Source organism: Dendrobium catenatum, unplaced genomic scaffold (genome assembly GCF_001605985.2).
Source record: "Dendrobium catenatum unplaced genomic scaffold, ASM160598v2 original_scaffold_125794, whole genome shotgun sequence".
Lineage (NCBI taxonomy): Eukaryota > Viridiplantae > Streptophyta > Magnoliopsida > Asparagales > Orchidaceae > Dendrobium > Dendrobium catenatum.
This window is the reverse complement of record NW_021444229.1, coordinates 143143-159795: the sequence shown is the minus strand read 5'-3', so window position 1 is coordinate 159795 and position 16653 is coordinate 143143.

The following is a 16653-nucleotide window of genomic DNA, read 5'->3' as shown; positions in this document are numbered from 1 at the left end:
TACTTTAGTTTATTAATTCAACATTTTTCATCTCTTATGTGTTGAGTTGTTGATTCTTGTTTTAGGCTGTCGTAGCCTACTAAGATGTAGTTCACTCTTGCTTTTGCAATCATGTTTAGGCAAGGGAAATGGTAAGGAGTGAGCTAAGTAGTTTCTTTTATCAAGTTTTGATATGTTCTGTAGGTATGTTAGTTTTCTTTTGGTAATCATATATTTTATTTTGTTGTACCTTTATGTTGCCAAGTGCTGTTGTAGATAAATCTCAGATTGTATATGTATGTTTGGATGACATGCAAAGAATTATTTATGAGTTTCAGTAGTACTTAGCTTTACATTTATATTCAATTGTGGGTTTGTATTGTACATGATTTGGATGTTTCAATTTCTCAACATTTCTCCATCTAGATCTTAGGGCCAGTCTCTATTTCTTACCACGATCTAGCACGATATGACGTATGAGGTGACATGGGTTATATTGGGTCGAGTAGTGACATGAGTCCCCATGAGGTAAGATTGCAAAAATAGATTTCACTTTTAAGATTATCCATGAAGCTAAACAACTTAATAGTTTAGCACAATATAATTGGCCTAGTTCCCTCAGAATGTCTAGTTATTTTGACTAGGTTGATCCCTCAACTTGAGCAACCCACTACTAAGCAAAAAAATCTCGACTACAAATGGAGACCAACAATTGAAGTGTTGAAAACTTGACAAATCAGGGTTTAGCAAGGGGCATGTAGGACCTCTTCAAGTTCATCTAACACTTAACACATGAAAACCATGAAGAGATGGGTATCACCTACAATACCAAAAGCATCTCTAGATTTTGACTATGAAAATTCTTGAATCACAATTAAGGTGACAATATGTTTGAAAGTATTAGATAAAGTTTATCAACACATAATAAATTCACCAAAATAAAGGTTTACCCAACTATTTGCGTGACATGTGTAAAATGACATGATGTGAATTGTATGGGTGACAAGTACCTATGCATGAGAAGCAATTTTGGTGGACAATTATAAGATATAAACTCATGTAAAAGAGGAGTAATTTGGGCTCTTTGATAAATCTTTAACCAATATTAACTTGACTTTGAGAAGCAAAGTATGGGGGAGCCTTATTATTTTCATACTTTCTTCACTCAATCAAAAACTACCCATTTTTATTAGTCTTTTCCCCTCTTAATCATTAAACCTAAAACTTGCCATCAACATTTTTGTTAAAAAAAAAAAGAATAAATGATTATGAGGGAAAATAATGATACAAACATATAATATGATAAGATGGGAACCAATGTGGAGGTAAATGAGAAGGCTCCCCAATTCTTCATATTTTTTAAGGACAAGTTCATGCAAGCATGAGCCTTATTGACGAGCCCAAGTCTACTCCCTTTTACATGACTTCAAATCTTATTTATTATTCTCTTTTCTAATGGCTTCTTGTAAAAGGGTGGGCTATCTTATATAAACCCAACATCATGTTAATTTAGATGTCACATAGATATTTAGGCTACATGCACTCTAAAACTCTTTCCATATCATTACAAGTCACCGCAAGCACTACATGAAATGTCATTGCCAATAGACAAATTATCCGATAAAATCTAAAATTATGTCAAAACATTATGTTTAAGTAGATCACAATATGTATGAAAAATTAATATTAGATCTTTTCAACCAATGATAAACAACAAGAACAAGAACAATATTAATCCTTTATCCCATTACGTGGGGTAGGCTACCTAAATCATTTATCTCCATTGTGTTATATTAAGAGTCAAATTTTCATTTAAATCTAATAAAAAAGTCATTTCCAATATTTTCTAACCAAGTCATTTTAGGTCTACCTCAACCTTTCTTAATATAAGCCTAATATAATACACCTACTCTCCTAACCGAGTCATCAAAAGCCTGCCATTTTATGTGACCAAATAATCTGAGGCGACTCTCTCTAATCTTATCTGCCACTAGAGCAACTCCAGCCTTTTCACTTATATACTCATTTTGCATTTTATCTCTAAGAGTGAATGCAAAATGAGTATATATTTGAAAAGCTAAGAGCGACTCCAGTGGAAGATAATATTAGAGAGAACTACCTTAGATGATTTGGTTACATAAATCATCAGCCTTTAAATAACCTTATTAGGGGAGTAAATATTTTAGATTTGATCTATGTTAAGAAAGATAAGGTAAAACTAAAAAGACTTGACTAGAAAGTATAAAAAATGACCTTTTTATTAGTTTTATATGAGAATTTGACTCTTAATAGAACAATGAGGAAAAATGATTCATGTAGCTAACCCCACATTATGGGAAAAGGCTTGTTGTTATTATTATTGATGATGATGATGTATACTCACATATACCTTTTAAATTATTTAGCTGGTAGTTAGTGGCCGGGCCATGGTAGAAGAGCTTGTACCTTATGGGTTCATAAAGGAACTCGCCTGTAAATGATAAACCTAACTCGATAGGGAACTTAGAATCAATTTTTCTCCCACATAGATTTCCAAGAAATCCTCTTAGATTAATCAAGGTTCTCTATAAATTGATTGATTTTCCACTCATCTTTTAGGGGGAATAACTGTCAGGACTTCTCACCCTCACCCATGATGAAATACCATGAACCATCCTCACCACCATTGCTATAGAAAATCACCTACCCAAGATGCTCTCAACTCACCCTATAGAAACCAACCAATCGTGGAGCCCTTCTTCCTCATAATCATGCTCACTCGCTATCTTGCACTAATATCTAAATGGAAAATTTATATCTTTTATCTTCTAATTATTTACCCATATCCTCTAATTATCTATATATAAAATCAAATAACAAAAGTAATATTTATATTTAGCATCATATACATATCACATATTCCAAAAATCATGTATAATAATCATAGACTACATGCAAATTAGTCCATCCCAATATATATCAATGACTACAAAAGAATAACCAATAGAAAATAAAATAGCTATAATTAACAAATCAAAATCAATCTTCACTCCACCAAAGCCTTACCCTTCTGAGAAGCATATAAACCACATAATGAGCTAACAATTTACTAGGTCACAAATAACTTATAACTATATTCAATGCACAAAAAACTAAAATAATATGCATGTAATCATTCATATTAGACTAGTATGGAAAATATAAATTAGTATAAAATGTCAATCAATATGAATAGTAAACATATGATGGATTAGTATCTCTATCTAAATCTTCTTCTAGTGTATCATGTGAAATGTTATATGAAATGTTAGCACATGAGACAATGCAATCATGTTGATTATATTAATGAATTTTATAAGCTTCTCATGTGGTTGTGCCATATGTAATGCAGTAGTGAACAAATCAATACATATCAATTATTGACACAATATAAATTATTATATCTATTATCCATGCACCATGTCTATGGTCTATCAATATCAATGTATTGCGTCTATACATATTAAATTGGTTATTAATCCATGTGGTATCTATACTATATTAATTATCATTATCCATGCAAATCCATATTATGAATGTCATATATTATATCATAAATATTATCAATTATATAATATAGTATCCATTGGATGTTGCATTATATCATTTAATGTTTATTATATACGTGTATCAATTTAATAATGTATTTTATTCATGTATCAACCATATCATAGAACCTATGTAATTATCCTGTCATATCATGTTCTTTCTAAACATTTAAAATCATGTTATGTACACATATCATATAATACTATACAAGTCAAAACTTTTATCTCATGTGATAATTTTTCTATATTAGTCATCTCATGTCATGTAGGTCAATCCTATATGAATTAGTCACATCAATCATCAGTTTCATCAAGCACAAGTCAAGTGTCATTACATAAAAACTTGTAACTTCTTGGCTATCAGTTTATCATATCATTTAAATTAAACTCACCTTATGCCTCCCATTCCATCTTTTAAGAGTACACCACAAATATTATTTAAAAGAAAGCTCATCGACTTTCTCTCCAATACATAATAACATGCATTAAACTAACCTTAATGAGTCAAATCTCAACCCAATTTTTCTTGCAGATACACACATTTTTCATATCATATATTTTTATTTATAATATCATATACCTTATATCATATATCATGTGTATGTCCAGTGTAATTAAAATATTATATAAATCACATTAATACTATGAGCTATAGTAGTTATATTCAATACACTTATCAATGTGCATGTCGGAAATCTTGTCAGAATGCATCTTAGATCATATGCATTTTATCAACTATACATGTTTTGCTAGATGTAGCAGAAACATGTCATGTCAGGCTAGATTAAACCAAATATAATAGTCCTAAATCATTTTTGTATGCTTTTATCCTTATCATTTAAGGTAAAATATCATATATAAAAAACTGCTATAGGTAAAATCTAAATATTATCATATCAATTTCTTTAGAATGAAAATTCCTATGGCATATCAAAAGTTATACACAGTCAAAGTATGTTAAATAAAAATATATTATATTTTTATAGTCTTGATAGAGAGAGAGAGAGAGAGAGAGAGAGAGAGAGAGAGAGAGAGAGAGAGAAAATAGGTAGAAATTAAAATAATTGAAATTAGAGGTATGGTAACGATCACTAAGCACAAAATGAATACTTTTCACAACTGGTACGATAGAAAAAGGCCCGATGTAAATTTTCTCTCTCCTCCTTTCCTTTCTTGTACCCCAAACAAACAAGTGAAATGAGGGGGTTTGAGATAGTTTGGGCTTAATTTAAGGAAAATGGATTTATATATTTTTATTAATTTTTTTAAAGTATCAGGGCCTTAGTGCTACCTACTTAACATCATAATGCCGTAGCACTACCTATCCAACATCACAATGCTGGCTAATAGAGAGACCAACATTACTGCACAGATGTCCAACATTATCGTATAGCTAGCTTCTGGGGTACATACCATCATTGTGCTTTCCAACACAATGCTTTAGTGCTCTTAGCCCAAAGATTCATTCATGCAAGAAATCATATCAAGTTTTTATTAATTTGTTAATATATTATTTATTTAGTGTCATTATACTTTCCTTCCACTTATAGTTGATCTCAAACTTGCCTACATCTACTCACATACATGCCCTTTGCATTATAAGCTTGCATTGAGTCAGATAATCAAGGTCAGGGAAAGCAATCTCCCCTCCAACTAGCTAATGTGTGACACAGGTCTAGGGAAAGCTATACTAATAGTCATTAAGCCTTATATTTTTCATTCATTTTATTTTTACCTAATGTAACTTTTTATGTACCCTTAAATCCTTATAAATAAAGGGTGAATATAAGAATTTTAGATCTTTTGCATCTTTGGTACGCATTGGCACTTGCACTATACATATTCAAGCTAATCTCTCTCTCTCTCTCTCTCTCTCTCTCTCTCTCTGTATATATATATCTATCTATCTATCCTCACACATGTTCTCAAACTATACTCATAGAGCTCACATGCTAATAAGGTTGGGTATCACCCATGGAAAAATTTTGATCTAATACTTTCATTATTGAAAAAAGTTACATGCTAGAATGATAATTAAACTGATCGAGCATCCACAAGCATTACTTGCAACAAGTTTGCTCATAAAATTATCGACATAAAAGTTGAATATAAAGTTGCTAGTAAAGCTAGTGGCTACTATGCTAGAGCTTGTTTCAGTGAGTACTGTTGATATTGTATATTTCGGCCAAAAACTTCTGTAAAAAAAAGAAAGAAATATATCATTTTACATAAAATTAACAACAATAAATAATACTTACAACAATCATAATTTGATTGAAAATAATATTATTTAAACTAATATAATAGGCATAAATTTAAAATAAATAAAAAATCCATTAATAAATCCAATAAACATAAATTTATGCCTATTATATTAATATATATAATTAACAATTGTGCAAACTCACCAACACAATCGTGGGTTCCCTTCCCATTATTTCCTTTTGCAGAAAATTATTAAAATTAATAAAATATATAATGAAAATATATCATGCATAAAAAAATTAAGATTTGTCATTCTCCTATGCATAGTAATGTAACCAAACCAACAATATGAGGGAGCTCCAGATGCCCCACAATCAAAAGCCCAATTTGTTTGTTCTATTCCCTCTTACAAGCATAATCTAGATTGCAACAAGTTTATTTTTTATGTATTTAATCCAAATTTGGATGCTAATTTTTTTTCTTATATAAATCATTAGATAATAAATTATATGTTAGACTATTAATTTTAGCAACCCAACAAACTGGTTGAAATATTCTCCTAAAATATTAAATTTAAATTTAACATTTCTTACTACAAAAGATAACAAAAAATGATAGATATAATTATTCCACAAAATTTATTGAGAAGCACTTAATAATTTATAGACTCTTTAGGCTTCAAGTTGGGGACTCTTCAAAAGCTTCCATAAATTATGGACCAATTGTATTGAATACTCATTTCTTCATATCTTTGAGTTTGTTCTTCATTTAATATTTCATAAAGTTTTAAAGCATCATTGTGAGAGTTTACATGTGGCTTGCACTCTCCATGAGATGACCATAATAAATAATTGGGTTGAAATGCCCTCTGATATAAATCAACCCTAACTTTATCTGGTGTTAGGTACACTTGATTTTTATATTTAGAATATGGATATCTAAACTTCCACTTAGATTAAAAAGTGGTCATTGAGAAGTGACATGCATAAAATATTCAACTTGATTGAAAAATTTATCTTCTAATCTTTTTGTCTAGATAACAATTTATGATATATCCATGATCGTTCATTTTAAATATTCGTTGGCTATATTTATTTAAAAGTTCATGGTATTTCAAATCAATGAAACAATTTCTAACACAACATCTAACAAGAACATTATACATCTTTATTAAAAAAATGATTTCAAACTTATTAAACTTATAATTTAAGAATACTTTTAAAAAAGAAGCCTAAAACTTCATAACCCTAAATTGAAGAAATAATAGATGAAATCTTAAATAAAAAGCTTCATGTAATAGAGGAGGAGAAACATCTTTAGGTTCATAAAGGTAAGAAATTAATTGAAATCATCTATGGTCATTGATGGAGTAGAGTGGAGACAAACATATGAAATGCTGGTTAAGAAGGTGTTTTCATGATATGAGGAAATAGGGGCATAGATCGAGAAATAACAAAAAAATTTTTTGTGGGGTTTCCAAAGAAAAATCTACCAGAAGCCTCCACACTTATGCATAATGAAAATTTTACTAGAAATAATTTCGTAGCTTTTTGATTGATGCTTTTGCTATAAAATTCATTTGACCATTTCTACTAGTCATACTGTCTGAACAACCATTACTTCATATCATGAAGAAAATGAATGCCTTCCTATATCAAAGATCCACCCACTACCCTTATCATAATGCTATAAAATATCATCCTACCACCTACTACATTTTGGTATTAGATCTTATACTCTAAGGGTGTTTGTTGTTAGACACCCAAGGATTCTAGAGACATAACATGGAGAACAAAAAGACTACAACAATCATGGCATCATTTAATAGGCATCAATAAATAGTGCTTTAATCCTACTTGTGGATAAACTTTGCATCCTTTTTTGTTTTTAAATTCTTTTATATTTTTAGTATATCTTTTGTTATAATCTGGGATCTTGAGGTCATGATTTTGATGATAACAAAGAATTATTGGTTTTCTACTTATTTCTCCAAGTATTTATTTTGCATATTTCTTTTGTTGTGCATTAACATTTTAGGCACCCCATATACCTTGCAATAAAGAACCGACTCAAGATTGGGTACAAGAGGTTTGTTGTTATGCAAGCATCTATATTTTCATATTTTTAGAATATTGATATCTAAATTTCCACTTAGATTAAAAAGTGTTAGTTGTGAAGTGACATGCATAAAATGTTCAACTTGATTGAAAAATTTATCAACTAATCTTTTTGTCTAGATAATAGTTTGTTATATATCCATGATTTTTCACTTTAAATATCCATAAGCTATATTTATTTAAAAGTTCATGGTATTTCAAATAAATGAAACAATTTCTGACACAACATCTAACAAAAACATTATACATCTTTATTACAAAAAAATGAATTCAAACTTATTAAACTTATAATTTAAGAATATCTTAAAAAAAAAGCCTAAAACTTCATAACCCTAAATTGAAGAAATAATAGATGAAATCTTAAATAAAAACCTTCATGAGATAGAGGAGGAGAAACATCTTTAGATTCATAGAGGTAAAAAAGGGATTGAAATCATCTACGATCATCGATGGATCAGAGTGGGGAAAATATATGAAATGCTAATTAAGTAGGTGTTTTCATGATATGAGGAAATATGGGCTTAGATCGAAAAATAACACAAAATTTTTGGTGGGATTTCCAAAGAAAATCAGTTAGAAGCCTCCACACTTATACATAATGAAATTTTTTATAAGAAATCCTTTTGTAGCTTTTTTGATTGATGCTTTTGCTATAAAATTCATATGACCATTTCTGCTAGTCATACCGTTTGAACAAATATTACTTTCTATCATGAAGAAAATGAGTGCCTTCCTATATCAAAGATCCTCTAACTACCCTTATCATAGTGCTATAAAATATCATCATACCAGCTACTACGTTTTGAAATTAGATCTTGGACTCTAAGGGTGTTTGTTGTTAGACATCCAAGGATTCTAGGGACATAACAAGGAGATCAAAAAGACTACAAAAATCATGGCATCATTAATAAGAATTAATATTAAATTAAAGTACTTAAAATTTTAAAGAAAATGATATAAAATAATTAGTTTTTTGATAAAAAATTTTTTTATGAAAATTTGAATTTTTTTTATTAATTAAATGTTTTAAAAAACTAATTAAAATTAATTTAAAACCAAATCGATGGCTGCAGGACACAGGGTGACCTCTAGTTCATTGGATTAAAATGCACGGTAACGATTAGCCATCGGTAAATTAATTACCAATGATTGCACCGTGGGCAATCATCGATAATTAATGAACCACGACATCGAGGTCCACACTGTTTCATTAATCCATGTCAGCAGAGTTGCAGGACCATCTGATCCTTCATGTGTTGAAACGAGTGACCCATATGCGGTTGGATGGAGATCATGATGTCAAGACATATCAGAAGGTTAAAATGGACCATGATATGACGCAATCTAGACCATTAATCGTAGGATCAATGGTCCCAAAAATGTATAGCTTAAATAAAACATGTATGATTCATATAAATAATAATTTACTTCATTCTCTCGATAGGCTCAATCAAAATAAATAAAATTTTAAACATAGATATAAATAGTGAAGATCATTGATGGGGATTGATTTTACGGTTTAAAATGTGCTTAATAAAAAGTTAATTAACCCTATGTGTCTTAGACTAGGGTTTGAGTTTTTACCTAATCCAACCATTGTATTTGGTAGATCTTGAACTCTTTGAGCTTGTTGATTGTCCACATAGGTTTTCCTAGTTGAAGCCACGGTCTGAAACATGTAGGATCGAGCTTTCTCATAGTAGGACGGACAAGTGGCTAGGGTGGCCGGAGGATCATCACCAACAAGCTTTTAACAGTGAGATTTGTCTTGGGAAAGGTAGGGGGACTTGCTAAAAGCTCAATGAAAAGAGTCTTGGGTCTGGGAGAGCTTGAGTGATGAGAGATTATAGTTATGAATGAGGGCTATTGGCCACTTTGGAAAATTCAAAAAGCCTTAGTGAGTATAGGTGGTTGGGATTGATTTGTCTAGTTCCTCTGATGATTGCCACCTATCTTATGGTAGTTAAGTGGTAAAGGAATCAAAAGGCCAAAGGAAAATTAGGTGGAAATGTATTTTTTGCCTTTTGCACATGTAGGATGATGAGAGGTCATTTGAACTTAAGTCAAGAATTAAAAAGGATCTAAGAAGGTTCTAGAGTATAGTTAAATAGCTGGAGGGGTTTAGAATGGAGGGATATAGCTTGAGATAGAAGATTTATCCATTTAATGATCATTTGGAAGTTTGTTGACTTGTCAACTGGTTAAACCAACTAAGGTGGCCTCTAGGTGGCACCATGAATTAATTGGAGTGGTTTAGGATGAATGCCAATCTATGGGATTGAAATTTAAGTAAAGATATGAAATTATAAGGTGATTTAACAAAGTCAAGTTGAGTTGACTAAGTCAACTTGACTATGACTTGTCTTGTGATGAGTTTGAGTGTGTTCAAGGCATTAAGGGAAATAAATTTAAGGATTCTCAAAGCAATAGAATTAGAATTTGAATGGAAGAATGCATATAGTGTAATGTTTTACCATAGATTGATGTTTGAACAAGTCAAAGTTCATGGTGTTTGACTTATGATATGTTAAAATGCATTTGAATCATGCATTGGAATAAGATTGAAAGCTTAAAGTGTTCAATTTAGTTGGATGGATTTAATTGACTCATCTTAACATGGGTTGTCCATACATATAGGTTTGACTAGGTTAAACATATCAAACCTAAGTCATTAATAATTTTGAACATATTTGAAGTTTGAAACATATATGTTTGGAGATTTGATGGAGTTTAAATGGGTTGAGTTGATTGAGTGCATTGAATTGAGGCATATGGGCCAACTTTGACTAATCGTGGGCACATTTGATCTAGTCAACTATTGACTGGGTTAGGGTGACCAATTAGCCCAAAACCAGGAGGAGTATGTTTAAAGGAGTTTTGATAAGGTTTGAATGCATTTGAAGTTCAATTCAATGTGTATAGGGCTGAATGGTTGATCTGGTCAGCCATAGTTGACCCGATCAACTAGGTCAAACCAAGAGTTGGGTTTAGACTCAATAGGCTTGATTTGATCAATGAAGACCAATGGGTGTGGTCTCCTAGACTAAAAGGGCCATTTAAATCAAAATGAACATTTGGACCCTTAAGGAGCCTTTTGGTCAACCAGGTTGGACCAGGGTCTAGGTTTGGGTCCAATAGGTTTGAAATGATATTTTGAAGTCAATGGAGGTGGTTTCATGCAATGGTGAGGTTATTTGTATTGAAATGTCTATTCATGCTCTTAAAGGACAATTTGCTCATAATAGGTTGACTTGGTCAACCAAGCTTGACCAATGTTTGGATTTTGGTCCAATGCACTCCTAATGAGGTTTAAGATGCGTTAGGAGAGGGTTTGAGATTTTATTTGACTGAGCCATGTTGAATTTGTAGAAAACTTGAAATTTTCCATTAAGGAAAATTTTGGTCATTTTGACCACTAGTCAACTGGGGGTCAAACTGAGTCCACCAAAATACAATTTTATGCTCAACATGTCATTACAAGAGTTATGGACATGATCAAGGGTCTTTGGGAAGGTCCCAAGGGCAAATTCTATGAAGTGGAAGGTCTAGTGGCATAGACTATAAATATATGAAGGTTTTGTAGCCTTTAAAATTCAATTCAATTTCTAGAATTAGAAGTGTCAAATTGAGCTCAAATTTGGAGGGTTGACCTTAGGAATATTCCTAATAAATATTCAATTGACAAATTATAAATCAGAGATCATTTGACTGGGTTTTGAAGAGATTAAAAAATCACTCCGAAAGGGTTTCATGACATAGACCTTTAACCCTGGATTTTGATATGAAATTTTGGATTTGAATACAATTTTGGATTTGATTGATTGAGAGCTATACTAGAGTTTGATTTAAAACTGGATTGAGGTTTGATTGAATATTGGATTGAGATTTGATTAAAAACTAGATTAACGTCTAGACTAAAGTCTAGATTGAATTCTGAATTGAAGTTTAGATTAAAGTCTAGATTGAAATCTAAATTGAAGTCTGGGTTGAGGGCTGGATTGAAGCCTGGGTTGATTAAAGTTTGAATTAATTGAAGTGTAGATTGGAGTCTGGATTAAGGTTGGATTAAGATTTGGATTTGAGTTTTGAATTGAAGTATGGATTAAAGATTGAATAGAATTCTGGATTTAGGATTTGAATTGAAATCTAGATTGGGATCTGGATTGAACTCTAGTTGATTGATGACTGGATGATTGTAAATTATCAGATCAACATGTAGGAGTATGGATAGACCCTAATGATCTCATACAAAAATGTGGTCAAGTGCTCACTATATGATACACTTACTAGCCTAATAAGAAAACATCTTTTAAGATGATAGCTATCACAGTACAATATACTACTACCCTTCTACCTATTTTAGCATTATTAAATTCCTTTTAATTACAACATTAATAGAAGATATCATACATAAGAATAGTTAAATAGGCTAAAACTCCCTTGTACGAGAAGGTTCACTAGTTTCATACTTTAACACAAATATATTATTAAAAACAATTAATAGACATACTACTCATCTTACTCTTACCAATAAAATATATTCTTACAACACAATTCATACATTAAAAAAATCATTTTAATTTGTGCTTAATTAATTAATTAGATTAAAAACATAAATACTTCATCAAATTTTAGTTAAACAATTTACAATATGAGAGATGCATCTCATTCTAAACATCACAAATTTTATAATGCTATTGTTCAAAGATGCGTTGCAAGAACAAATAAGCTAAATAGTGTAACCTCCCTATGTTAACCATATCTTTTACCAATTGATATGGGATATAAAAATATAACCTTACCTCATCAAAACACCAAGTTATATATATCTTTACTTCAACTTATTAATTTAATTGTTCTATATCTAATGACTCATGAGTCCAAAGAAAAAGGAAGGCATTTCAAATTTTAAATGTGTAGAATCCACATCAAAAGCTAAAGATATTCAACTTCATTAAGCTTTAATAAATTTTTTTAAAAATTTTAAATTGAGACAACCTTGACATTCTCAACACATAGCACATTAATCACAAGAAGCATCCATTAAGCAAAGAATCTCAAAATCAACATTGAAAGTATGAAAATATTAAGACCCCAACTTCTTATGTATTATTATGGACACCTCCAAAGTGATGCAAAAATTGATGAGAGGTCAAAATCCTACCCACAGAAAATCCCTTATATGGCTAAGCCTTGAAGATCAAACCTAGGCTCTAATACCACTTTACCACACCCTGCCATTGGGACTCGATGAAAATCACAAGAACCCAATGATAGGGTGTGAGTTGAAAAAACTTCAAATCAGCGGAGATGTAAGTCTTTAACAATTTGCTCATATTAATAAATCATCATAGCATCTTATAAACCCGAACACCTACTAAATTTTAAGCCTAACATAAATGAAGTTCCACTAGATAATTAAACCAATTTAAATAACTCGAACCTTAAATATCCATCAAAGAAGAACCTCATGCATGAACCTGTAAGTCCCACTAGAAGCAGCCCAACTAGCATCCTGAAATAATGAAGTAATGGGTGTGAGTTTGTAATAATAAACTAAGTAGGTAAAACCCTACTAAGTCAAACATAAACAACAAGGCATGGGGCATAAATTTGTGCAAAGAGAGGAACATAAGTAAAAAATAAATATTAAAATACAATACTTATAAATAATGTATGAGATAAGATATTTTAAATGTATATACTTCATTAGTAAAACTTCTTGTATAGTAGAACTCATACAAAAATTATATGTGCCACTAATATTCATCTCATACAACTTAAAGCACATTCACTAACAAGAATTTGATATTTATACATCCACTAATGACTCATAAATTATTTATTATTTTTCATATACGTATATTCATTGTGAGTTTACTATAATACCCGGCCAGGAAAGGTAGACACCACCGATCCTAAGAAAATCCAATAATCTCTTACAGAGTCATCACTCTGAGGACCCATCAGTCCGGCTAGCCAATATCCAATAGGGTAAATTAATGATATTTATAAGCATCAAACACACAAGCTTATTATATACATATTGTATTGCAGTAATAATACATGATAAAGGTTATAATACTATATATATATATATATATTTCAAGTGATCTTTTTTACATGATCTGATGGACACTTACTTTTCACAGTGATTAGAATAAAGTACACAGATTATTTAGGAAACTAAGCAACAATTAACATGACGATTCTCACCATCAGATCATGTAAAAATGATCACTTGAAATATTGTGTATGAATTGGCACATTCTATCATATATTATTAACAAGTAATAAGTAGCAAGGGATGGACCCTTAATAAGGAAGGGTAAGTTTATCACTTACTCAGTAAATAGTTACCCGCCAGTTGTAGACCACAAGGAGCCCAACTTTTTGATCATATACTACTTTTATCAATCCAATATGTAATGATCCAAAAGAAAACCTTAATGCATAAGAATCTAAATTAATTATACATTCAACACATTGCACCTTAAAATATTAAATAATTATAACAATGAATAAAACATATGTTGGAATGAATAATTCTACAATCTCTATTTCAATTGCGAATGCGTTTTTTAATAACTTATATACAAAATATCATTGACCAATACCTTGTGAAATACCTAATACCATTTTCAAGATTCATTCTCACCATCTCCTTAAATCAATTTAACTATACAAATTTTATACCAACAAAACATTCACATATAATCTCTTATAATCTCAAATACTCTTTGGAGACCAAATAATAATTCATGAGAGAAACTACTTAGGCTTGATCAAGATGATTAAATTTGTAAATATAAAATTAAAAAGATGCTAAATAATATTTATCTTATTCTAAAGTAAAAAAGGGAATTCAAATCTTAAACTCATATATGTAAATCCTTAAACACAATCCCTATAATTTGTTATTAAAATATATTAAGGTTTCCTCAATTCTAATTACCATGAAAAGATAGGAATTACTAATTATTAATGTGTTAAGAAAAGGGTAGGGTTTCTACCTCATCTAAATGAAGGGGAAGAAGAATAACATATGTTGGAACCGCCGGTAATAGCCATTTTTCCTGTAGTGAGAATGATCCACAGATCCATCCGTATTGAGCTTAAAGAAGAACTGGGTAGGTTTTAACCATCTGACCACCCTCTCCCTTCTTCCCACCTGAACCCCATTCAAATCAATACCAAGAGTAGAAGCAAAACTAACACAATTTTTGAAATCTTTCTCTTTAATAAGTTTAGCAGAGAAACTTTGAATGACTTTATTGTTAACATTAGAGATAATGGCGTTGGCATTAATTTTAATACCGCTATGCTTAGCCTCGTTTCTAGCCTTCCAAATGAACCACAAAATGAATATAGGCAAAAAAATCATCCAATCAGAAAGCATAACATAGATGTTATCATTACCATTCACAGTATAAACTTTGTTAACAGAGTTAGCAAAAAACCTCCAAACAGTTTGGGCCGTAGGGCTACTGATAAAAACATGCTCAATACTTTCAATATTAAAACAACACTGACATTTAGAAGGAAGGAGAAAACCTTTATTCCAGAGCCGATTATCCACAGGTAAAAACCCTTTAATGCATCTCCACGCTAGAATGGAATAAGAAACCAGAATGCTATTGTTCCACAAGGCCTTAAAGACCATAGATTTAGCTTGCATAACTCTGAAATTATCCCAAACCATATTAAGCTTAAATTGGCCATTAGAAGAAATGTTAAAAAGGATACAATCCTTATCATTCAACTGAAGAGGAATACTAAGAATTTGATTAAGCAGCTCATGAGGAATAAGATTACCAAGCTCAATAATATTCCAATTACCATTCACCAACAAACTAGAAACTTTAGTGTTTATAAGAGTATGAGTATTAAGCATGCTATCAATAGACCCATTGCCCAACCAGTTATCCTGCCAGAAAGAAATATCACCTTTGCTCAAACCCCATTGAACAAATTGCTCAGCTTCCCAACTAATCTTACACAATCTTTTCCAAACCAAAGAATCAGAAGTTTTGAAACTGTAATATAGAGGATGAACATCCTTACAATATTTAATATGCATAAAATTAGACCAAAGACTGTTATTAGTTCTAAAAGCAAACCATACCTTATGGGAGAAAGCATGCACCATATCCAAAATAGTCTTTCAACCCAAACCACCTTCATTAACCGGCCCACACTATTAGTCCACCGAACCATAAACAAGAGTGATCATGTATGTGGCACCCAGAAAAAATTGCTTAATAAGCCGTTCCAATCTCGAAACAATATAGCAGGCGTAAGGATGAAACATATGGAAGATAAAAATAGGGATCGAATTTAACACGTCGCTTGTGTATGTTATCTTTCCAAAAGTAAATCGTATTGGTGCTCCAATTAGAAATTTGATACTTAAATGAATATGGCATGCCTGATAATAGAAGCTTATCTTGCTCTACCTTAAAGATTAGTGGCGTACCCAATGTTATAGGAATATAGACACAGATAAACTTGCACAGACTAATAATCTGCATTAGATTGTTAGCTAAGGTGTTAACCGAGATTAACAACATGAAGATGTACTCTTATGCGCTATTAATGTTGAGACACTGGATCCTTTATGAGACCTTCAGAAACTTATATATTTATTATAATTATATATTATATTATTAATTATATTTATATTATTATATATATATATATATATATATATATATATATATATATTCATTTAATGTTTGTAATTTATTTAAGGCTTCTTTTGAGAAACTTTTTTATTGATTTATAAA